This window comes from Oryx dammah, unplaced genomic scaffold (genome assembly GCF_014754425.2).
Source record: "Oryx dammah isolate SB20612 unplaced genomic scaffold, SCBI_Odam_1.1 HiC_scaffold_21, whole genome shotgun sequence".
NCBI classification, from domain to species: domain Eukaryota; kingdom Metazoa; phylum Chordata; class Mammalia; order Artiodactyla; family Bovidae; genus Oryx; species Oryx dammah.
In genome coordinates this window covers 4272636-4298454 of record NW_024070205.1, presented here as the reverse complement: position 1 = coordinate 4298454, position 25819 = coordinate 4272636, and the positions used below count along the sequence as shown (strand labels likewise).

Below are 25819 nucleotides of genomic sequence, written 5' to 3'. Positions count from 1 at the left end.
TCACCTACTTCCGCTGCATCACACACAGCAGAAGCAGACTTGGTCAGAGCTGCGAAGTCACACCCTGTGCGGGGCGGGCGGGCGGGAGGGGATGTGTGCTTACATACGCTGGTCCACTCTGCGGCACAGCAGAAACTCACACACGTTGGAAAGCAACTCAACTCCCTCCCATTTGGAAAAGTCACGCTTGATGAGGTCAGTGTGTACAGGAGCTGCCTTCCGGCTACCATCCTGGCTATTTCCCCGAAGTAAAAATATCTTTGAAGACTCATGCCAACAGACGTTTTGCACTTAAGAGGGGGTTGACTTTAAAAAAAAAAAAATTCCTCTTTCAGGTATTTATTTATCAATGCACCTGATAAGGACTAACTGCCAGCTATGCACGTGGCGCTGAGCCAGCGCGGGGAGGAACACCCAGCTTCCTGCTCCACCAGCCCCCCAGCCGTCTCCTCTCTGGCCAGGCTCCCCTCCAGCCGTCCTGGCCGAGCCGCTGGCAAATGTGTCCTCAGATACACACACCCTCTATGCACCACTGCCCTCCAGTAATGGGTTATGTTTTCCATTTTCTTTGCTTTTGAGTCGGTCTTTGTACTTAGCCTAACCTTTACCTGGAATTTATGTTTTCCTGTTTTGTACACTGCCAGACCCTTGATTCACAGTATTCCTCATCTTCTTCAGACCTGGACCATGTGCAATCTTTGTCATGACATTCATGTAAATATTTTCCATTCACTGGGTAAATCGCACACTGAAGAACGTATTCTGCTCTTATGAATGACAAATGAGACACGCTATGTCCCAGAGAAGTGAATTACAGTTATCTTTTTTTTTTTTTGACCCTGCCTTGAACCTAGTTCAGATCTATGCCTGAACTGCTTGATATTCCCTAGACAGTGAATCTTGCAATAAAACCAAATGGATAAAACCAAAGACAAATAATTTGTCTGATGCTTTAATAGACAACAGAACCTTTCGTTTTAGAGCATAAATCAGGGACCCTACACTTTAGGTAGTTACTGTATTCAATACATTACAGTAAGTACTAATCGTTTCTTTATGCCTTGAAGGCCCCTAGAGTCTATACAGTCACCCAGCAGAAACGAGAATCACGGTGTCTTTTAAAAGTCTGGAAATATCGTAACTATCTATTTGAAGGCTTTATCTGAAAGAACTAAAATATAATTACACAATTATGAGATATGGACTGTTGAATGAAGAGTACTGACTTAGATATAAAGTCTAAGAAGGGAAGGGAGTAGCAGAGGATGAGATGGTTGGATGGCACCACCGACTCAATGGACATAAGTTTGGGTAAGCTCTGGAAGATGGTGAAGGACAAGGGAGCCTGGTGTGCTGCAGTCCATGGGGTCGCAGTCAGACATGACTTAGCAACCGAACAACAACAGAAAGTCTAATCAGTGCTAAATCACATTTACAAACTCAGTGTGAAACACATAAATAGTAATATGGTTATGTATGTTTATATATATATTCATTTAGCAAATACTTAACGTGTGAAGAGCAATCAAGGACAATCACAGTGTAATGTTAAAAAAAAGCGCTGGTGGTAACAATGAAAAACACCCAGGGAGTCTAGAAATCAGACCTGTAAAGCAAGTCGAGGAAGGGGGCTTCTGGAACGGAGTGGTCGAAGTCTCGGGGGAAGGGACTGCATCTAAACAGAGAACGAGAAGCTGACCAGAGGCCCACACGACGAGGGGGAGGTAGAGAGGTGGGCGTGTGGTTTCCCCGTCGCAGGCAAGACTGTCACAGAAAGGCGCAGCAGGGTCTGGAGGTGGAAAGAACCGCGCACAAAGTCTGAGCGGCTGAGAAGACAGTGTGGCCTGAAGAATTGGTAGGGGACAGACGGGATCCCAAGGCCTTTAGACCAACTCAGTTCTGACCTGACGCAAAGAGGAGGGAAGCCACGCTGCTGACCTGCCCAGAATGCTCTATAGCCACCTTCTCAGCACAGTTCCCAGAGGCGATCCCTTTTACTCTCAAAAGTGCCCAAGTTACGACTTCTTGTTACAGAAATCAGAACAGTGGTCTCCTGGGGCCACGGGAGTGGGTGGGCCGGAGAAGCACCCAGGAAAAGGCAAGAGGGAGCTTCCTGCACTGACAGGAATGCAACTTTACAGGAACGAGGGCCATGCGGGGTCTCACTGCACACCTGAGCGGATACACATCTGCACTGCACCACATACAAACCATCAGTGAGAAAAGAACACGGGAGGATCGCAGTTTGCACAACAAATCATGGCCAGCTGACCTAAGAGAAATAGGGAAGCTATGAAGCAAGGGAGGGACATGCCTGGACTGGAATTTCAGGAAGGTCGCTCTACCATTTGCAGGATGGGTTTTAAAGGACGAGAATGAAGACTGGAAAATCAGTGAGAAGGCCTTTGCGATCACTGCAGGGAGTGGCGGTGGCCTGCAGCTGGACAGCTGCAGCAGGAAGACAGAGAGGGTACAAGATTAAGATGAAAGCAAGAGCAAAGAGGGAAAGGTCCAGGCGGGAGCTGGATAAACTGCCCGGTGCTCCAGAGATAGCATGTGGCCTAGACAGAGACAAACAAGGGGATGGCGCCAATTAAAAGATACGGAAGCAAGGAGAGATGAGATTCTTTCACTGCCTGCCATTATGGACAATTAATACTACTCTTCATATTTTCACAGCCCCCTTAACAAGTGACTTTCTTATAACATTTCCAAATTATGAAGTCACTGTACTTTCTCATAATCCTGTCTTTATTTTCCTAGGGACTTGTATCAAGATATAGGTTATAGACTGTTCAACCACCTCTGGTATTATAATCACAATGTGTCCTTAGTCAGAGCCAGAAATCGATGAAGTTGGTAGTGACCCAGAAGGTCCTAGCTGTTACAACAGACATGATCAATCAGAAGAGATGAATCTCCAAAGTCTCTGATGGCTTATTTACCTTTGGAGTTCTCCTAAGGCCTAACCAGTGCCTGGCCAGCACTCACTCTCTCAAACAAAACTGCTGATCACATATGAAATGACGCTTTTAGCACCATCAGAACCAATCCACCTTGGTAGATAGTTCAAGGAAAGGTGATTTAAGGGTCTGAATGCTTTTTTTTTTTTTTTCCTGATTACCTACCCAAATAAAGATATGATAAAAATAACAGCTTACTACACTAGGTTCTGACCTAAGCACTTACATGTATTATCTCATTTAAACCTAACAATAATCCATGTTTTATTCTCTTTTATATGTGTGCATGCAGGGGGCTGGGCGGGGGGGAGAGATCAAAGAGACTAAGTAACATGCACAAAGGCACAAAGCTAGCAAATGTTACTCAGGGTTTGAAACCAGAGGCTAAGCTTCTAACCATTATGCTCCACAGTATGCTTTTTTTTTTTCACTTTGCTTTTATGTTGCGTCCAACATAAAATCAGCAGATGCCTGGTTCCGATGCCTGCTTGGGCTCTATATGGTGGATACTGTCCATACATAGGAAGAATTACGCTGTACAATTGTACTTCCCTGGTAGCTCAGACAGTAAAGAATCTGCTTGCAATGCAGGAGACCCGGGTTCAGTCCTGGGTTGGGAAGATCCCCTGGGGAAGGGAATGGCAACCCCCTCTAGTAGTCTCGCCTGGAGAATTCCCATGGACAGAGGAGCCTGGTGGGCTATGTACATGGGCTCACAAAGAGTCAGACACAACTGAGTGCTAACACTTTCATTCACGTTTTAATTAGAACCAAAGTTCAGCTTGGCGTATGGAACAATAAAGGGGGTGGAGATGGGAGGACACCATGGGAGGAGAGACGGGATGATGCGTCATCACAAATGCGAGTCCTGCCTGCCCAAGGTTGTTCTGTGCCCTCGAAATGAAGTCCAGAGGCAGAAAAGCAATGCTGCCTGTGGCTATGCCTGTTCCTTACCACTGAAAAGACTAGACTTAAAGTAAAAATATACATCTGACTTCTTCCAAATAACAGACTTATAAACAAGGGCTTATGGAGATTCTTTCTCACACAGGAGCAAAATACCAAGGAATTAAATTTGAAGCATATTATTTAAATATGAAATAACCAATCATCTGATACTTATCAGAACAAGGGGCTTCCCTGGTGGCTTAGATGGTAAAACATCTGTCTGCAACGCAGGAGACCAACGTCAATCCCTGGGTTGGGAAGATCCCCTGGAGAAGGGCATGGCAACCCCTTCCAGTATTCTTGCCTGGAGAATTTCATAGATGGAGGAGCCTGGTGGGCTATATAGTCAATGCGGTTGCAAAGAGTCGGACATAACCGAGCCACTAACACTATCAGAACAAGGATCACAACAGAGCAAATAAAGAATGCTCAAGTAACACAGGCAGGATGAGGTAAGACAAAATTATTAGTAACAGAGGGGCCCAGGGTGGGGAGAGCGTGTAATTATTTCAGGATCAACAGTAGGAACCTGCAGGTCGGGCCAAAGCTGTCTCTATGTGGCAACAGGTGAAGACGTGGAAAATGAGGCTCAGGCAGTAAGCATCTTGGGTCACTGATACCATTAGCCATTCTACTTGTGAAGTTTGCCAGACATTTTTATCCCCTTCAATTTAAAGCAGGAATTAAGTGCCTAGTAATTAAAATAAAGCCTTATTCAAATATAGCTAGCAATCAGGACTAAAAATCAAGAACCTAGAAACTGATTTTTTTTTTTTAATTTTTCAGTTCAGTTCAGTTACTCAATCGTGTCCAACTCTTTGCGACCCGATGAATCGCAGCACGCCAGGCCTCCCTGTCCATCACCATCTCCCGGAGTTCACTCAAACTCACGGCCATCGAGTCCGTGATGCCATCCAGCCATCTCATCCTCGGTCGTCCCCTTCTCCTCCAGCCCCCAATCCCTCCCAGCATCAGAGTCTTTTCCAATGAGTCAACTCTTTGCATGAGGTGGCCAAAGTACTAGAGTTTCAGCTTCAGCATCATTCCTTCCAAAGAAATACCAGGGCTGATCTCCTTCAGAATGGACTGGTTGGATCTCCTTGCAGTCCAAGGGACTCTCAAGAGTCTTCTCCAACACCACAGTTCAGAAGCATCAATTCTTCAGTGCTCAGCCTTCTTCATAGTCCGACTCTCACATCCATACATGACTACTGGAAAAACCACAGCCTTGACTAGACGGACCTTAGTCGGCAAAGTACTGTCTCTGCTTTTGAACTATCTAGGTTGGTCAGAAACTGATTTTTTTTTTTGTATTTTTAGAGTACCTTAAATTATACAAGATTTTTCTTTTATAAAAAATGTACATGCCCACAATTTTTAATATGTCAAACAACAATTAAATCTGAAGTCATAAGTGTCTTTTTTAATGATTTATTTCTTGAAATTATAAATAGAAATATTGTGAGCTATTATTTTGCAAACTTATTCTCCTCTACCCATTCTAGAACATCCACCTCGTGGGATAAAAATTTAGTTCACACTCCCTGCTGACGTAATCTTTGGCCTCTTGCTGAGATTATAAGAAAAGGTGCCAATTTTGGTCTTAGTTCTTATAACGCAGAAGTCTTTCTGCAAGAAATTCAACTGTGAACACTAGTTCTTTTCACACAGAGAAAGTCCCCAAACAAGCCTCACCAAATAGCAATGAGTTTTGATCATTCCTAGTCTAGTCCACTTTGGCATAAATGAATTTAGAGAGAAAACACAATTTCCTGAGTCTCTTGTAAGGATATTACTCAATAAACCAGAAACCACACACACACACACACACACACACACACACACACAGTCGGGGGGGGCATTATTTGATAAACTTTCTCAGTCAAGGATTAGTAATCTCTTGAATAAATTATCTTATACCTTGTATTTATTCTTTACAATACATTATTACATTGGAATGCATGAAAAAGAAGGAGTAAATATAAAGAACAGGGATGACTTATTTGTAAAATCAGACTAAGATAAATTCTGTAAGGTAGAATTTGGCCAACTAAGAAGCAGACCTAGAATAGTTGCTTCTTCCTCTCACTGAGAATTTTCTTCCAAGTCCAACGTACACTCAGCAAGTCTCCGTCACTGCTTTCACTATCGACTCTTCTCAACTTAAGTTACCAGGGACTGTAATTTCTACATTTAATCGCTGTTCTCCCAGTCTTCACCGTATCGGACTTCTGCAACGTGTGACACTGCGTTCATTTAACATGTACTTATTCAGCGTCTACCAGGCATGAGGCGTGTGAGATTGAGGGCTGCCAGGACCTGCCCCTTCCTTGACCGAGAAGCCGAGGTTCCTGCTCCCAGAAACATCTGCGTCCACTTTACTCAGCGTGCTTCCTATCTTTCCAGGCTGTTTCACGGTGCCTTCTCTGCTGGGGTTCCTAGGGTTCTGTCTGCCGCCCTGACCTCTCCCTGGGGAATAGAACCTCACTGTTACATGCCACGGATAAAGCCTGGATTCTCCAGCCAGAGGTGAGGACCAGGACCCAGCTGAGCCACTCAACAGCCGCATGAAGCCAATCACCATCCTCTCCTGCCCTCCAGCCAGAGGCATCCAGGCATGAGAAGGCACTCCTGCCGGCAGACCTGGCCCCTACACCAGGAACATCCTGCGCCCCGGAACCGCGCCCACACACCCTGTCCCGATGTTTTTGAGCTCTTTCCCAGTCTAACTTTCTCCAAACTCTAGAATCAGGCAACAGCTTTTCTTTCATTGTATACAAACACATCAATAACTAGTTAAAATCACAAGGACCCTGTGTCTGCATTCCCCAGAAATGACCACTAGACTGCACTGTTGTCTCTTCGGATCAAATGGGCTAAGGATAAAGATGAATGTTACTACCTAGTACTAGCTTATTCATCAGAAGGACTGATGCCAAAGCTCCAGTACTCTGGCCACCTGATGCAAAGAGCCGACTCACTGGAAAAGACCCTGAGGCTGGGAGAGGTTGAAGCCAACAGGAGAAGAGGAAAGCAGAGGATGAGATGGTTAGACAACAACACAGACTCCAGGAACATGACTCAGAGAGACGGTGAAGGACAGGGAAGCTCGGCGTGCTGCAGTCCACGGGGTTGCAAAGAGTTGGGCACGGCTTAGCAACTGAACAGCAGCAGCTACCAAGACACGCCGCAGTGTCATCCTTTGTCCAGAAAAACACGCATGAACAAACTTTAAGTGTGCATGTGAAGAGCTAAGCTACAAAAGTAACCAAAAGTTCATACTTTAAATATAATATTTACCATCACATTTAGTCAAAATACTTAATATATAACAATCATTCATTTTTACAATTAGGTCTATTTAGATTAGGCCAAATGTTAGTCAAATATTTTACTTTCCTTGAAATATTTCTATGAAGTACCACACCTAACATTGCGTCTGTAAGATTTAAGAAGTCTAACACATGTAAAGTCTATTAAAATGCACATAATTTATCTCGCTCAAAATGAAAATATATCTAATAAATAATACCATTCATCTGGCCTCTTTTAGCTCCCCCTTAACATAAAAATGCATTCCTTTTCTCCAAAACACGGCAGCTGGGAATGAAAGGAAAGATTTCAAACGATCATTTTCACATCATATTCCATCGTCTTTTCTTCCATCTTCCCTAGCTTTCCTTTGAGTCCCGCTCTTTTACAAGGGGTCTCTTTTTAGATCAATCCATATTTCCATAATCCACACTGCTGTTTCCTCCTCTTCTCCCCAGGGTGGACTAACCCCCACATCCAGAACTATGGCTTACAACTGTCATTAAGCCTTATAACAATAACAAGATAACAAAAGAACGGGTGGAGATGAGGCTAGCTGGTACCATATGTTGATCAAGTTCAATGTTTTCAGCTAACAAGAGGATATTTTTTAATCTTCAAATTTTTCATTGTGAATTGCCTTTATATCTACTTATTCTCAATTGTATTTCAGGCTTAAATTTTAAACATTAGTAAACAACCTGGCAATATTACTTTAATAGTGCTTATCTATTAATAATGTAATAAGAGAGGAGGGAAAAACAGAAATAACCAAACAAAAAGGTAAGGTGGAAACTTATAGTTAGTTACTGATTCTTACAAACCGCAAGTTTCACTCAAGTTACACCTATTCCTAAAAAAGAAATATCCCTGAAAGGCATTCTTATGGAGCATACAGTTATTATGATTATTTCAAAGTAACATATTCTATGCAAATTAATATTGACTTAATGTCAATTTGAAAGATTTCAATTTCTTCAAGTAACATCTGAAAACATGCTACTCTTCTTTCCATCCTTTGTTTCACAATTAACTAATCTTAACTTCTCTTTAAGCTAAAAGATAAAGAAAAATGTGAAATGTAACATTCTGGACTGGTAGAGAGATTTTCATTCCCCTATACGTAAATTTAACTTTTTCTCCTGATTTCAGAATTGCTTCGGTTCATCAGCCTCTGTCACGTCACCTTGAAAAAAAAATATTTTTTACCTATTTCTCTCAAAGATTCAGAACTCTTACAAGAACTAAATCCCAAACTGACTTTTGTCAAATGTTTAAAGTTCCATAAAAAGTAGGTTCTTGTGAACTGCATTTTATCTTTTTCATTCTGCATCATCTATTATTTGATTTCTATAGGGTGCAACGCCAGACCTTCCAGGATTGGTCTGAACTGTGTGCAGAGTTACAATATAATAATTTCATGGCTACAAAAATAAGGGTAAAACCCTTCACCCTCCAACAGCTCATGAAAGTAACAACATTCAGCAGAAAAATAAGGTCATTTTTTTTTTAGGGGCTTTCAAATTTTATTATCTAGAATGTATGCAAAAATATTCTTTTCAATAGGAGTTTGCCAGATTACATAGTTCTGTTTTCCAATAAATACCTCCGCTCTAAAGCAAAATTTCTAAAAATGTTTTTCCAAAGTAGTTTCCCCGTTTGCAGTAACATTTTAAAATTTTAACAGGAGAAAAAATAAGAATGCAGGTAAAATAAAAACATAATCACATCTGACCTTGAGCTTTCTAGTTCTGCATTTACAAAAGAAACAAATCTTGCCTTTATGAAGAAAGAAAGAAAGGCAAAATGATGATGATCTTGGATTTACTTTTAAGCACCTTCCCACAAGCTTGCCACCTATGTTTTAATACGATTCTTTTTTTTTTTGACACAAGAATGTACAAAAAATGTATACAGTGTTATCTACAAAGCAAATTATAAGAAATGATTTATATTTTAGGGTTATTGAGATATATAACTGATAAAATGGAATACGAAACAATATAGTCATGAGATGATTATAACCACCATTTCCCTGTGTTTAGGATTTAATTCCATTAAAAAGTTAAAAAATCAATCTGTCTCAGAAATATGTATCCATATACAAGGTACATATTCATAGGAGTAGTGAAATAAAAATTAACCATCACACATAAAAAACTGGCTTAAAACAATTCATTTTTTTTTCCCGTTTGGAAAAACAATCAGTTCAGTTCAGTCGCTCAGTCGTGTCTGACTCTTTGCGACCCCATGAATCGCAGCATGCCAGGCTTCCCTGTCCATCACCAACTCCCGGAGTTCATAGTTGGTACAAAATGCAATTAAATATTTTCCTCTGTGCCTGATATACAGAATCAAATCCGAACAAGCAAAAAAAAAAAGTCCAACTTCTAAAAATATCTGTAATTATTTAAATATTTATTTTGAAAGTATTTAGATTTAGTAAATTATTTCCAAATAATTTCAATTTTATGACCGATGCAAGGAGCAAAGTCATAAAACATCCAGTCATCAATGTACCTCAATTTCAAGTCATGAAAGACTTTATTTATTCTGACCAAATCCCCTTATAGTTATCAAAAGAAATACTTTTTTGAAATGATAGACATGTAAAAAATCTCTCTTAATAAAGAACAGGCACTCTTCCTAAAACACACAGACCAAGCAGTACATACTGTTGAACATGAAAAGAAAATTGTATATGGTGCTGAGTATATTTGGTTAGGAATCAGCTAACTAGCTAGTTACCTACAACTACAAGAGACTTAGGAAGATGCAGCTGAAGGGTAAGATTTAAACTGTTCTCTCATCACGGTGTAATAGTTTCCTATGAGTTTTCACTCAATTAAATTCAAAGTGTTCACTCAGAATTATAATTCAAAGTGTTTCCAGTTTGAATTCTACCAAGTTTTCTTAATTAGGTTCTCCCAAGATTTGCTTAATTAGTGGTATTTATTATCGTAATTAAAATTATGTAATATGTGCACGTTTCTGGATGCATTTCCAATGCAGCTTGCTTATCACCTAGCATGGGAGCACATGTCAATATATATAGATTCTTAATTTTTTTTAACCTTCAATAAAACAGAGAAGGAGAAGGAACACACGAGTCAGGTACTTGTCATGAACAAACAGTGGCGGGCCTACTAAATCCTGCCTCTGGGCCACATCTTCTCACTCGCAGCTTGATGAATCCCCATTTTATTTGTCGAAAACACCAGTCTGAAATCCTTCTAAATTTAATATCTCACACCCTCGTACAGCTATTCTGCTTAATAGATGATCTTGCTCCCATCTTTCTAAGAAGGTTAAAATAATCTATGATGAGTTTATTCAACTTTCTTTGATTTATTCACCTAGTCATTCAGAATACCTTTTGCTAAGTCACCTCAGTCGTGTCCGACTCTGTGTGACCCGACAGACGGCAGCCCACCAGGCTCCCCCCTCCCTGGGATTTTCCAGGCAAGAGTACTAGAGTGGGGTGCCATTGCCTTCTCCAAGAATACCTTTATTCAAACCTTATTATGTATGAGCTTGCTAGATGTAGTCATTTAAGTATAAGGAGTTTCTGCCCCTTCTTCCTTCAAGAAACACCAATTACGGAGTAGGGGGGACAGACACACTCAAAGGAGAGAGAGAGAAAAAGAATGAATGGAAATGTAACTGTAAAATATAAACACAAGAGGCTACAGAGAAGTCCAGGCAGCCCACCCCTGCTGTCGGTGTTCCTCCTTTCTGCTCATCCTAAACAGGAGGGCACACCCCACCACGGCCACGCCACACTTGGGGATCTGACGCCCCCTGACAGCCTGTTCTGTACTCCAACACACGCGATACACTGTGATTAACTCACGTGTCTCCCCTACTGGACTAGGAGGTCCTTCTGAGCTAGCAACTTCTTAGACTTATCTTTATTTATCTCATACCAGAAAAAAATAATGCACAGTGTGTGTTCAGGCAGTGTTTGCCATCTTGCCATCTCTGCTTAGTCTCGCTATAGAGATTAGTTCTAGCTGCTATCTTCGATCTTTCTTTTTCAGGTGGTTTCTGGCTATCCTATTTATAGAAACATGGTCTTCCCTCCTCAAGCCTTTTAATCCTGGAAAATAAAAGTACACTAAATACTGCCACGAGCAGCAAAATCAGTCTAAACTCACCACACTTCTCCTTCCTCGCTAACCACTCCCCTCCTCAGCTTGGGTAAATGTGCGACGTCTTCCTTCCCAGGACTTCCACATTTCATTGGCAGTAATTCTCATGACACGTATTACACCTGGGTTTCTGCTGCAACATGCAGGCTAAGTCACCTCAGTCATGTCCAAGTCTTTGTGACACCATGGGGTGTGCCCACCAGGCTCCTCTGACCATGGCAAGAATATGGGCGTGGGTTTCCGTTTCCTCCTCGAAGAGATCTTCCCCACCCAGAGATCGAACCTGTGTCTCCTCCACGACAGGCAGACTGTTAACCCGCAGAGCCGTCGAGGAAGCCCACGTGGAATACGAGTTGTGCATGTGTGCGTGCCAAGTCGTTTCAGTCGTGTCCAACTCTTTGTGACTCCGTGAACTGTAGCCCACCAGGTTCCTCTGTCCAGGGGATTCTCCAGGCAAGAATACTGGAGAGGGTTGCCATGCCCTCCTCCAGGGGAGCTTCCTGACTCAGGGCTTTTACCCTAGTCTTTTACATCTCCTACACTGGCAGGCCGGCTCCTTACCACTAGCACCACTAGGCAAGCCCCCTGTTGCAATTGTATGTAGAAGCAAATACTGTAAAAACAACCAGTAACCTGCATCCCCCACTTAACAGAGGAGGGAATGGCACTTCAAGGAGCAAAAGTGATTTCCTTCAAGGCATACATTCAAAGCAGAAACACAGTATTATCTCACTTTTGATTCCCAAACCAGTCTTCATCCCCACGAATAGGACTTCTGGAAGGCAAGGACCACATGTCTTTCTGTTTACAGCCCATGTTGCCAGACCAGTGCCTTGCCAAAAAAAAAACCAAAAAAGTATGAGTAATTTTAAGGCAGCTTTAGGTATATGCTAACTGCTTAGGTTAAGTAAACTTGTTTGATATTTGGCAAAATGTTCACCTCTGATATCATAAAAGTAACAACCAAAAACACAACTAAAAGGCCTCGTAAAATAAAGCATCACTTTTAACAGTATGTCTTTCAGTCTCTTACACATCTATATTATCGCTCGCTACGGAAAATATACCTGAAATTATCACGGAAATTGCTCGTGTCTATGAATCTACATGCATATAATCCAGAAAGTCTTTTTTTAATTGAGTTAGTGTTCACCTCTGGAGAACACCTCTGGAAAGTGTCAACGAACTAGATTATCAAGCCTCATAATTTAGACTCCCAAATGTGGATGTTTATAGCAGCTTTATTCACAATTGCCAAAAGTTGGCCGCAATTAAAATGTCCTTCTGTGGGTAAATGGATAAACTGCGGTACTTCCAGACAATGGAATATTTTTCAGCACCTAAAAGAAAGAAGCTACCAAGCTACAAAAAGACACAGAAAAGCCTTCAATGCGTATTACTGAGTCAAAGGGGCCAATCTGAGAAGATTATATACTCTGTGATTTCAACTATGATATTCTGGAAAAGGCAATAACTATAGAGACAATAATAAAAGCTATGATTTTTCCAGTAGGCATGTACGGATATGAGAGTTGGACCATAAGGCACCCTGAGCACCAAAGAATTGATGCTTCCAAACTGTGGTACTGAAGAAGATTCTTGAGAGTCCCTTGAACAGCAAAAAGATCCAACCAGTCAATCCTAAAGGAAATCAACCCCGAATACTCATTGAAAAGACTGATGCTGAAGCTCCAATACTTTGGCCACCTGATGCAGAGAGTCAACTCACTGGAAAAGACCCTGGTGCTGGGAAAGACTGATAAAAGGAGAAAGGGGTGGCAGAGGATTAGACGGTTAGATAGCATCACCAACTCAATGGACACGAATCTGAGCAAACTCTGGGAGACTGAGAAGGACAGAGGAGCCTGGAGTACGGCAGTTCGTGGGGTTGCAAAGAGTCAGACACGACCTAGCGACTGATGGAGATAAATGGAGACTGTAAGATGAGTGGTTGCCAGGGCTGGGAATGGCAGGGTGAAATAGCCAGGCAGAGCACAGAGAATTTTTAGGACACTGAAAATGCCCATATGTTGTTATAATGATGGGTGTGTCATGATACACCTGTCTAAACCCATAGATGGTGATGGTACAATAGCAAGAGTGAACCTTAAGGTGAACTGTGGACTCTGGAACATTGTGTCAGTGTGGGTTCATTCTTAGTAAATGACGCACCATCTGGTAAAGACACTGATAAAGCCAGAGGCTGTGCAAATGCGGCTGCAGGGGGTAAACGAGAAATCACCGCACCTCTCTCTCCATTTTGCTGTGAACCTTAACTGTTCTAAAAGAGTCCTTTACAAAAATGTTAAATAAATTAAAGCAGCTCTACTCTGATTGGCTTATAGAGAGAAATGTGCATAAACTGATTATTCCTCAAAGTCCTGTAAAATAAGGAAACTGAACTTCTAATACTTAAAGTGTGCCAGATTTCCAGAAAATTTATAGTGGTCAGATTCACATAATTAAGGAAAATCCTCAGCAAACATTTAGTTTCATCATTTTACTTTAGTAAATATAGCTGTGACTTCTGACTTCTGAATGTTAATTAAAACATAAGCACACATTCATTCTATCTCAGTTTGCTTTTCCCAAATGTATACAGGCTTACTGACTAAATTAGCTAACATGGCATACTGCTTAAGGTTATAAAAGATGTAAATATTCAACCAAATTGTATCATTATTCTGGCAAGCTTTATTTCAATAGAACTACAGTTTGTAATATATATGCTGAAATAATTTCAAAACTCTTAAGGTAACCAAAACATTAAACTGATATTGAGTTAGTTAATAAATACTCATTATACTATACACTGTATTAAAGGGGCTTCCCAGGTGACTCAGTAGTAAAGAAGCCACCTGCCAAACCAGGAGTCGCGCAAGACGAGGGCTGGATCCCTGGGTCGGGAAGACCCCCTGGAGGAGGAAAGGGCAGCCCGCTCCAGTACTCTTGCCTGGAGAATTTCATGGACAGAGGAGCCTGGGGGGCTATAGTCCATGGGATTGCAAAGAGTCAGACACGACTGACCATGCACAAAAATAATGTATTAAAACCCTAGATAACTTCTAAAATACCAAAAACACTGATCACTAAGCATGTCAAGTGAAGTTGCTCAGTCATGTCCGACTCTTTGTGACCCCATGGACTGTAGCCCAACAGGCTCCTCAGTCCATGGAATTTTCCAGGGAAGATTACTGGAGTGGGTTGCCATTTCCTTCTCCAGCGGATCTTCCCAACCCAGGGATCGAACCCGGGCCTCCCGCACGGCAAGCAGATGCTTTACCGTCTGAGCCACCAGGGAGATCCGATTGCTAAGCATATTCAAGTCTATATACTTCTCATTTCTGTGTGCTGTAAAAAGGCTACCCCTTGGGTCTTGTTAATGAATGTGTTCACTTTGGCCACTACACAGCGAGGTGGGAGGGAGGCGTGTGGCTACAGAAAGAGGTACCATGGGACCGAGTCTGGCGGTCCGTGAGGATGCTGGTACAGGACACCAGGTGCTCAGTTATCCATGCCCCCTCCGCCAAGTCCTTTCTTTCTCATTTTCTGCAAAACAGAAGTTACTTGTCCAGGTTAAAAGTTATAATCAATCTGAGTGGTTAAGACTATACAATGAACAATAGTGTCAGGTAAGTACAACCGTGGATATTTTTGTTTTCAAAGAATAGTTTTATCCTAAACAGTGATTCTTGGGCTTTTTAAATTGTTTACCTCTATATTCTTGGGACTTAATGAGGACTGTGATGAGCTAGTGTTTACATGATAATTGCTGAAATGTAATATATCAGAAACTAAAACGGGTAAATTTTTAAAAGACACGTGGATTCATTTGATGACAGCAATCATGGATCCGCTGCACGTTAACGCACGTGACACAAATGGGATGGTTATAAAGACGATAATCAGTCTGACCTTGCAGATCTCTGAGACGCGTCTTTTATGCATCAGTTTGTTCTTGAATAGGACAGAGCGCAATGAATAAACCTTAAAATGCTTGGTAGTTCCTGACTCTGGAAGGAAGCTATGATAATTGTTAAAGTTCCCTCAGTTTTGATGGGCTTGCTCCCTGGATTACTGATTCACCCTCTGCCTACATCAGGAAAGGTTCCTCTTAGCTCCATGTGCCTCTGGGACAGTCAAAACTCTGCATCTCTGCAGAATAATTCTCTGTGCTTGATACAGACTTTATTATGTTTTCTATTATTCAAGAGTGGGGAGGAGGGTCACGAAAGTTCCTCACTTATGAAAGAGGAACATCCGATCCACATTCAATATACACATTCAATCATGTTACTGCCTATATTTACTTTTAAATATTTTATTGTCACTTTGATTAAACAGATAATCAAATGCTTGCTTCTTAGGCACCTCTGAACCCATCATAGTCAAATATCCAAATCTTTTAACAACTTTTTAAATTTTGCCTTCCCAAACTCAGATTCTGAATACAGAAAAAAATTAAAAACCTGCAGGATCTGTTTTATAACTAAAACTATCTGGAGGATTTCCTTGAAGCTCCCTGAAAATCACAAGGATGTATACTCTTATAAAATGAGATGCTAGAAGTAATTTGGCTTGTTTGATATATTATTATCATAAGGGTGGTTTAATAGAATTATTATTATATAAAAAGCTGGCCAATCAGAAGAGACCCTTAGCCTGCTCTAGGTTAAATCTGTACATGTAAATTTTATGAGTATGAAATATCTCAGAAAGCACATGCTTTATGGGAAGTTTCTAGAGACATGCCAACACCCTTGCTCTCTAGAATATGGTTTACTCTCCAGGAAAACAAGGGTCAAATCTCTTATGAAATAGTTCTGCTGAGTTCTCCTACACTCACCAGACTCCCAGCAGTGCTTTGCCTGGTGATACGAGGCAACAATAACGAAATATTACGAGATCTAGTTTCAGTTGTTATTTACAATGTTCACCTGGACATAACCTTCCTTCTCTATTTTAAATCCCTTGACTCGTCTAAACCAGTGGTTCCCAGCTAGATATGCACCTAACTTAACCTCGAAGTTGTATAAAAATGTGTTTGTCTGAGCCCTCCTCCAGATTCACTGAGTCTCTTTACTTGATACTCTGAGGATACTCTCGCTATATTATGCCTCAGGATTACTGCATGTTACATTCTCAAGATCTTTCCTCTATAAAAATTCTGTTCACCCATTTTCATAAATCAGACATAACTTGAACTGGTGTCTCAGAAAACAGGCTTACACATTGTTCTTACACACATTCTGTCTAAAACCTTTTTTTGGAATGGTTTTATTACCTTATTTTCATCCAATAGAAACAAGCAAATTTCCTTTTCCATGTTTTACTTTTACAATGAAACTTCAACAGGCATTTCACACTTGAGCATAATCATTAATAAATTAACCACAGCCCACTAAGTCTCTATCATCCGCAGATGGTTTACTCTTGTTTCTGATACCCTAAAGACTGTTAGAAGCTATAGAATTTGTCTTCAACAAAGGTCAGTCTTGGAGCTTAGTGGAAGTGGTCATCTCGGGTACCTCCAACCACTGACACTTCAAAGAACAGATTCATGGGTGCAGGTTTTTGAACTGACAATGCTCAGGCCATTCCACTGGACTGAGTCAGGATCGCCAAGACTCTTTTTAGTCAGGATCGCCAAGACTCTTTTTAGTCAGGAAGCAGAAAGTAAAGTTTCATGAAACTGCTGTGTCAACATCCAGCAGAACAATAATTTACTGCATTGCACTGAATAAACTAATGCAGGAAATTTCACTGTTTGAAATATGTTTGATGCTGTTGCAAAATGTTCTATTTTCTGGACATTTATATGGAAGCCCTTGCCTCCTTTCTAAGTTGTCTGTAACCCACAACCATTCCATAAACTCTGCTTCTGTGAACAGAAATATAATTTTTAAATTACATCTAGTTCTCATTGATTCCTTCCCTCCCTCAGAAACTCTTACCAGGCCCCTTTAATTTTCATGGCAATACTGTTATCTGCACTAGTTTAATAAAAATGTCACTCATTTCACCCAGGATACAACTGGAAACACTGACTATACAACCAAGGCCACACTTGAAGTACCTATTCGAGAAAATGCCTGTTTAACTAGCCACGCCAAGGCGCTCTAAAGGAAGAAAGGTTAACTGTACGGATGGAGGGGCTTCCCTGGTGGCTCAGACGGTAAAGCGTCTGTCTACAATGCGGGAGACCCAGGTTCAGTCCCTGGGTTGGGAAGACGATCTCCCTGGAGAAGGAAATGGCAATCCACTCCAGTACTCTTGCCTGGAAAATCCTATGGACAGAGGAGCCTGGTAGGCTACAGTCCATGGGGTTGCAAAGAGTCGGACACGACTGAGCGACTTCACTCACTCATACGGATGGAGGGGCTTCCCTGGTGGCTCAGACGGTAAAGCATCTGCCTGCAATGCAGGAGCATGGGTGCATGCTCAGCCGTGTCTGACTCTTGGAGACCCCGTGGACTTTATAGCCTGCCAGGCACCTCTGTCCACAGAGTTTTCCAGGCAAGGATACTGAAATGGGTGCCATTTCCCACTCCAGGGGGATCTTCCCAACCCAGGGATCGAGCCCACATCTCTTGTGTCTCCTGCATTGGCAGGCAGATTCCTTACCACTGCACCCCCTGGGAAGCCCAGGGTTCAAACCCTGGGTCGGGAAGATCCCCTGGAGGGCGGCATGGCAACCTACTCCAGTATTCTTGCCTGGAGAATCCCACAAACAAAGGAATCTAGCGGGCTACAGTCTGTGGGGTCCCTAAGAGTGGGACATGACTGACTTTCACTTTCACTGTTTATGATTATACCCCTCATGTTTGGGAACGCATGTACACCTGTGGTGGATTCATGTCAATCTATGCCAAAACCAATAGAGAATTGTAAAGTAAAAATTAAAAAAATAAATAAATAAATAAATTTTTAAAAAAATAAGAAAAAAAAATATTCTTTAATACTAGTCTTGGAAACCTCTGGCCTAATGGAGTAAACAGAAAGTAGGGAGGTGACAGATCTGGTGAGTGTCATGGGAAACACAAAATGCTGGGGGAACTCGGGGGAGGCGCATCTAATCCAGGCCGGTGACGCAGAGGGCTCCCCGGAGGACATGACCTCTGAGCCGAGGCCAGAAACACAGGCGAGGGGAGAGCAAGCAGGAGACGGGCATCTCAGGCCGAAGGACTCCATGTTCAAGGAGAGAATGGAGGTGGATGGCTGGGGTTAATCCAAAAGGGGAACCAATGTTTGCTATGAAATGCAGACCACTGCCTTATTAGGTAAAGGGGGAGGGAGACAGAGCAAGAAGAGGCTTCAGATGGAAACAGAGGCCCTGAGCAAGAGCGTGATCCTGCTAAGAGGGCTGGACTTCACCTTGAAGGTGTTAGTGGGGAGAACCAGGTTTACCCAGCCTTCAGCTCAGCAGGCTCTGCAGTCGCACTGCCTTAGAATGATGCCTCTGCTACTTTCTAGCTGTGTGACTCCTGCCCTATCAGCCTTGCTTTCTCATCTGTAAAGTGGGAATTACCGTAGCCCCTCAGGCTCACAGGGTATTACGAGGACAGGTAAAGCAGTTCCAAAACTGCCCAGCACACTGTAAGGCCCAATGACAGTATACAGTCAGAGCCAGGGATAGAATAGGACAATCAAATAGTTATCTCAGAAATCCCATTAGGGGACTGCAGATAGACTGCTTTAGGGGACTTTGGAGGACCCCTGAAAGTTTATGATCACTCAAGAAAGCAGGTTTGCTTAACCACAAAACCAAGCAGGCTAACTTAAAACCATGACACAGAAGCATCAGAAAAGCTTCGAAACAATGAAACAATGGTGGCGAGAGACCCACATCCTGCCCAGTGAGTTTAGTAAGCACTGACCCCTAGGACGTGCTTTCTGCACACATAAAAAAATACTTCATGGAAAGGTGACATTTCAAAGGAAAATATATTAAACAGGGACAAAAACAGAGGTGAAAAGAGTTAGGAGGATGTGAATTAAGGAAAGGAACTTAGAAGTAGTTAAGACAGATTTACAAGACGTAAAAGAGGCACAAGCAATAGCATTTGATGACACATTGATTAGAGCAGCTGAGAGGGGGAAACATAGGTCAAAAATTAATATAGAAAGTCCTTGGCTGGGGAAAGAGGCTTCAGTGGGAGCTCCTACTGGGATGAGACACATAAGAACAAGTCCTCCACACCAGGTAGCGGGGTAAACACAGTGACGCCCAAATGACTGTGGGCGTGCTCAGTCGTGTCCCACTCTTTGTGGCCCTGGGGACTGTGGCCGCCAGGCTTCTCTGTCCACAGGATTTCCCCAGGCGAGAATACTGGGGTGGACTGCCAGTTCCTCCTCCAAGGGGTCCTCTGACCCCAGGATGGAACCCACAGCTGCTGGGCCTCACACTGCAGGCGGACCCGCTATCACTGAGCAACCGGGAAAGGCAAAGATGACTGTGCAACACCAACAGGAGGAATGCTCCGATGTATCACAGCAGATAAAACATCTAATCTGCGTTATAAAGGAAGAGAAATGGAAAAGAGCATCTGAAGCGTGAGAAACAGCCCAGAATCAAAGGCCAAACAGGGAACTAAGTACTGCAAGAGGAAGGAGTTAAAGGCGAGTCAGAAATATGGCCTGGGGCCAGCTCCTCAAAACGCTACTTTTCCTATCTAAAAATGACACAGATACACCCAGGGATGTCTATGTGTCGGCCATCACTAAAAGATTACGGCTCCGTGGTCTTAGACTTCTGCTGGGAGCCATCCTGAAAGCATCTCTCGTGTTACTGTTGGGACGCAATATCTGCCACCACAAAATGTGTCTCTTTGGCAGGAGGATTTATTGGGGCTGATTATTTAAGAAATTGAGACTGAGGAAGTGGGTCTTCCTCCCTCCCCCATAACCACCTAAAGGAATTTAGACAGAGGGCCCGTTCCCAGAACAGAACTATCACCAGAGATCTCTGTGAACGTGGGCCAGGTGCGGCGGTGGCGTGGGGGGCGGGAACGAGCCTAGAGACCAGAGTCACGCTGTGTCCCCGGCTCTCTGGAGGCCCAGCACACATCTGTGCACCAGACACCTGCTTTTCCTTCTCCACAAGAATTGCTTTTCTCCCTCCAAGTTCACAGACCACTACCCTGGACATCCTCTCCTGTCTTTAGCTGAACATGGTACTTGAGGAGAAGGCTTCAGCTCTTCTGGCAAGTTCCTAGTTTTCCTGGGTCTCTCCCACATGTTGTCGTTTAGTTGCTAAGTCATGTCTCACTCTTTTGCAACCCCCTGGACTAAAGACTGCCAGGCTCCTCTATCCATGGGATTCTCCAGGCAAGAATACTGGAGTGCGGTGCCAGTTCCTCCTGCAGGGGACCTTCAGGCGGGTTCTTTACCACTGAGCCACCAGGGCAGCCCCGCTCCCATGTGGACATGTTATTAGACTTTTGTTTGCTTGTCTCCTGTTCATCTGTTTGATGTCAGTTTAATTCTAAGACCAACCCAAAGAGCCTAGAAGGGCAGAGGAAAAATTTCTTCCTACTTAACACTACAAATCTTCCTGAAGGTCTATAAAGCAGCAAAATTCTCAAACTAGTTATCGAACCACAAAAACAACATTCTACATAAAGCAGTTCTATCTGGTCATCATAACTGAATAAATATTCATGGCCTTACAATATTATAATAATAAAACTGCTGGCTCCCCTTCATGGAGTGTTTCCCATGAGCCCGGCACTATGCTTCACAGACTTCATTCCTATCCTCCTTTTGTCAGATCAGTAGAATCAGCCCTATTTTGCAAATGAGGAATTAAGAGAGATAAAAACTCTTGCCAAAAGCAACACTTCATACACTGTAAGTACAAAGCCATGACTCAAACACAGACCTGTGTCCAGCATGTGTAAGGTTTGATTTCTGACCATTTTCTAAAGGTATATTTCGCTCACAAAGACTGAGTCCTCTTACTTAAGAAATACAGACCAACCATGGCCTTACGAGGCCAACGGAACACGAAAACAGCTGAGATAAAGAAACGCGAGCCATGAAAATGACAAGCAGAAAGTATGGGCAAAAAGTCAAGTACTGTGAAAAATAGCATCAAGCTATTAAGTGTAAATGTGAACAACAGGAATATAAGAGCAATGGAGAGCTCAGCTTGACAGCAGCAAAAAGAGACAAAATTACTCATTACATCCTGAAGTGGTGAAGGTCTCTGGAATTTAACAGGAGGCGCTGCTATCACCTGCGGCAGGAAGGGCAGCATTTCTTCTGCATCCATCTTCTCAGCCACAGTCCTCAATGCATTTGCAAGACATAAAACTGACATCGACTAAATCTGTCTGTAAACCCTCTAATTCATTCACACCTTTTCATCTCCTACAGGTGCACAACTCCACTTTCCCCGAATCCCCAGAGTCTCCTCCACTTGCATGGAAGATAATTCAACATTCCTTCAAGTGCCAAAATGCAACTCCACCTCTCATTACTCTTCCCTACCCCATGCAGCCCAGAACACCTCTGCGTGCAGGCTCCCCACTTCACGCCTGCAAAAACTTAATCAACAGGAGCCTGAACGAAAGAGACTGGGGTGACCAGAAGGGGGAGCTCTCAGGCCCTAACAGAGCCCAACAGGAAGAAGACCAGCTCCGCTTCCTTCCGGCAAGGCAAGGGCTCTGTCAACCAAAAGCCACAGACTCTTGGTCTCCACGGCCCTTCCCACGTCCTGTCTCTCTTCTATAAAAGACTTCTTCTCCGCCTGCCCTGTGGGACTTGCACGGAGCTCAAGCTGCAGACCTCAAGATGCAACTCTCTGCGGATCCCAAAGAAACCTACCTTTGCTGGCAGTGGATTTACTTCAGGGTCAACACGTTCTTCCTCTTTTTCATTCCTAACATAACCAACTCTTTCAGATCCTAGTTACTCCTCAGCTAGTCTCCTGCAAAGTCACTTACTTCCTTGCTTCCAGTTTCTCCCTCGACCAATCCATACTGAAATCTTTTCCAAATCAATATTCCTAACATACTTGTTTTATCACACTCTCCTTAAGTTCATTGGAAGGACCACCTCTTTAAGCAAGGCCTTTAATTGTTGCTGAGACTCAGCCCAATTTACGTTTGTAGTTTCATCTCCTGCTCTCCTTACACAAAATTCTCCACTGTAAAAAAAAAAAAAAAAAAAAACCTAAAATCAAATCAATTACAACTCCTCCTGAAGTGTGATTTGGGTTGTCCCACTGGTTCTTCTATTGCCAAAAGAAGGAAACCAAATCAAAATTGGTTTATTACTTTCCATATAATAAATGCCTATGATGGATCAAGAGCTCCATGAGGTAGAACCAAAGGAGTAAATGAATTGCTATTACTTCTGTGGATTAAAAAGCACACTGCTTTCCAATTATAAAGATACTGGGGGATAGGGGACTTTATATACTAAATTTTTTTTTTTAAGAGCTAAAATAAGCAAGTAGGGCTTGGGTCAGCATTCCAAGCAGAAATAATAATATACGTTACTTGTTAATAGCACGTGCTTCTGAGTTAGACAAACCTGCCCTCAAGTCTTAGCTCTGCCTCTTCTAAGCAGTGTGTTATCAGGCCAGTTTCTTACTTAAGTGTCAGTTTCAGGACCGATACTATCTCCTAACAGTACTGGAAGGACGAAGATAAAATCAATTATGCACATAGGCACCCAGCACAGTGCCTAGTACACAGTGAGAGCTAAACAAAGAGCTTTTTAAAAAAGAATTATCCCTACTGAAGCATCTCAGATCCACTGAAAAGGCTGTTTAGGAAGAAGTAGACAATTCATATACGAAACCAGGAAAAGATAAAAACGATGAGAAATACAGAGTACTGTGTGCTGTGCTAAGTCGCTTCTGTCCTGTCTGACTCTTTGTGACCCCCATGGACTGTAGCCCACCAGGCTCCTCTGTCCACGGGATTCTCCAGGCAAGAACACTGGAAGGGGTTGCCTTGCCCTTCTCCAGGGAATATTCCTGACCCAGGGATCAAAACTATGTCTCTTAAGTCTCCTGCATCGGTGGGCAGGTTCTTTACCACTAGCACCACGGGTCATCTGTAGTATTCAGAATATTCACCAAAAAGCATATAACAAAACCATTCTTCACAGCCCGTGGCTGGATTCCCACATGAAGTGTGGTTTCTTTAGGTATAAAATGAAGTAGTTAAACAAAATACTACCTAAAGTTCCTTTCACAAAGTCTACGAGAACTGCTATGCCCTGAAATCCCGAGGGTTATGAATGCTCATCCACTTTACGTGGTCAAACGCTTCTGTGTTTCACTCCGTGTGTGAGGGCTTATTAATGTTCCCCTGACCTCACAGATGTGGGAACCAAAGCAACAGCTAAGACATTCCTATCACCAGTTCATCAGTCACAAAGAGGAACAACAGTCTGTCTCACTGGAAAATTCACTGCAGCTGAACTCCACAAGCACGCCATCACTTAGGCGAACCCAAAGTGAGGTGCCTCCAGATGCCCTAGGAATTCTCAGGGGCAGTTTTAAGAGTTAGAAATTACAAGGAAATAAAGAATCTGGACAGGAGGTGAGACCAGAGAGAACGAGAAAGAGCAAGAGAGAAACCGAATTTTACCACAGTGAAATGAGTCAGCAAGGCTCTAAGCTAACTTCCCATCGTGGTGGTTTAGTCACTGACCTGTCTGATTCTTGCGACCCCATGGACAACAGCCCACCAGGCTCCTCCGTCCATGGGATTCTCCAGGCAAGAACACTGGAGTGGGGTGCCATTTCCTTCTCCAGGAGATCTTCCCCACCCAGGAATCGAACCCAGGTCTCCTGCATAGCTGAGACAAACCTAGACAGCGTATTAAAAAGCAGAGACATTACTTCACCAACAAAGGTCCATCTAGTCAAAGCTATGGTTTCTCCAGTGGTCATGTATGGATGCGGGAGTTGGACCATGAAGAAAGCTGAGCACTGACGAACTGATGCATTTGAACTGTGGTGTTGGAGAAGACTCTTGAGAGTCTCTTGGACTGCAAGGAGATCCAACCAGTCAACTCTAAAGGAAATCAGTCCTGGATATTCATTGGAAGGACTGATGCTGAAGCTGAAACTCCAATACTTTTGGCACCTGATGCGAAGAACTGACTCACTGGAAAAGACCCTGTTGCTGGGAAAGATTGAAGGCAGGAGGAAAAGGGGACGACAGAGGATGAGATGGTTGGATGGCATCACTGACTCGATGGACATGAGTTTGAGCAAGCTCCAGGAGTTGGTGATGGACAGGGAAGCCTGGAGTGCTGCCGTCCATGGGGTCGAAAAGAGTCGGACATGACTGAGCGACTGGACTGAACTCCTGCATTAAAGGCAGATCCGAGGGAAGTAACTTCCCATTACTGAGGAACGAACCCAGTGAAGCCTCATATGTGCAAATCTCATCTTCACTGTACGGACTTACCCACCTAGAATGCTCATAAGTCTATCCTCTCTCCAAAAGGCTAAAGACAAATTAGAAGCACATACTCTCTTATTATGTGAAACAACAGTCAATCTAACTGATATTTAACATGCTCACTGAACTCACTTTTTCAGTGAAATTTCCTAATCTTAGATACTGATTTTCACATTGTAAATTATTCTTCCACATCAAAATCACATGTCTGCATATTTCTGAATGAACTGCTTTAAAATGAATACTTTTATCAGCTTTCATTTTTATAAATTATATCTGTGAGTTTAACTTATGCTTAAGCTTGTAGTGTTATAATTTTATAATTTTAACAGAGATAAAATTGTTTCACCCCATTTCTTTGCAGACAAAAGAAAAAAAAAAGGAACCTGCTCATCAGATTTCCAGAAAGAGTAGTATTTTGTGTAAAAATTTAAAATTTTAAATTCACTTCAAAGTTATAAATCCATAATATAAACTGTAAGGATTTTTCAATTTACATACATCATGTCGAAATAATTCACAGTTTTGGTCACACTAAATACTTAAGGAACTAGAGAAGATTACACTTAAAATACAAATACAGTAAATTCATTTTGAAGTCTCCTGTTTTCTTTTAAGAAAATAAAGCCACAAATAAGAATTATTTTAAAATAAGGAAATAATGCCAGTTCAACTTATATATATTAATGATCCCAATATTACGGTAACAAGGAAAGAACTGCTCTCCTAGTTACAGCAGTTACTACTTCTTACTGTCTTACTTACAGAGCTAAGAAAGAGCCAAGCAGCAGCCTTCTGTTTTACTGACAGAAGGGTATTCCTCAAAGAACCCCACCATCAGGTCTTTCTGATGGGGAAATGCCTAAGTGTTTATAAATATACTTTCCACAGATACATTAAAAGAGTGTAAAAACACACGGAAACTGTGAACAGTCACTTCCTATTAGCTTCAAGACGGGCCTCTTCATCATCTCGCTGGCAACTCCCAGACATTTTCCAGATACTCTCCATACATGGC

The 25819-nt window shown here is 42.4% G+C and overlaps 1 protein-coding gene across 1 annotated transcript in view; it reads right to left on the bottom strand.

The window, feature by feature from the left end:
* The window catches only part of DENND1B (DENN domain containing 1B), a 269985-nt gene that overhangs the window by 156619 nt on the left and 87547 nt on the right, over positions 1–25819 (bottom strand). The window lies entirely within an intron of this gene.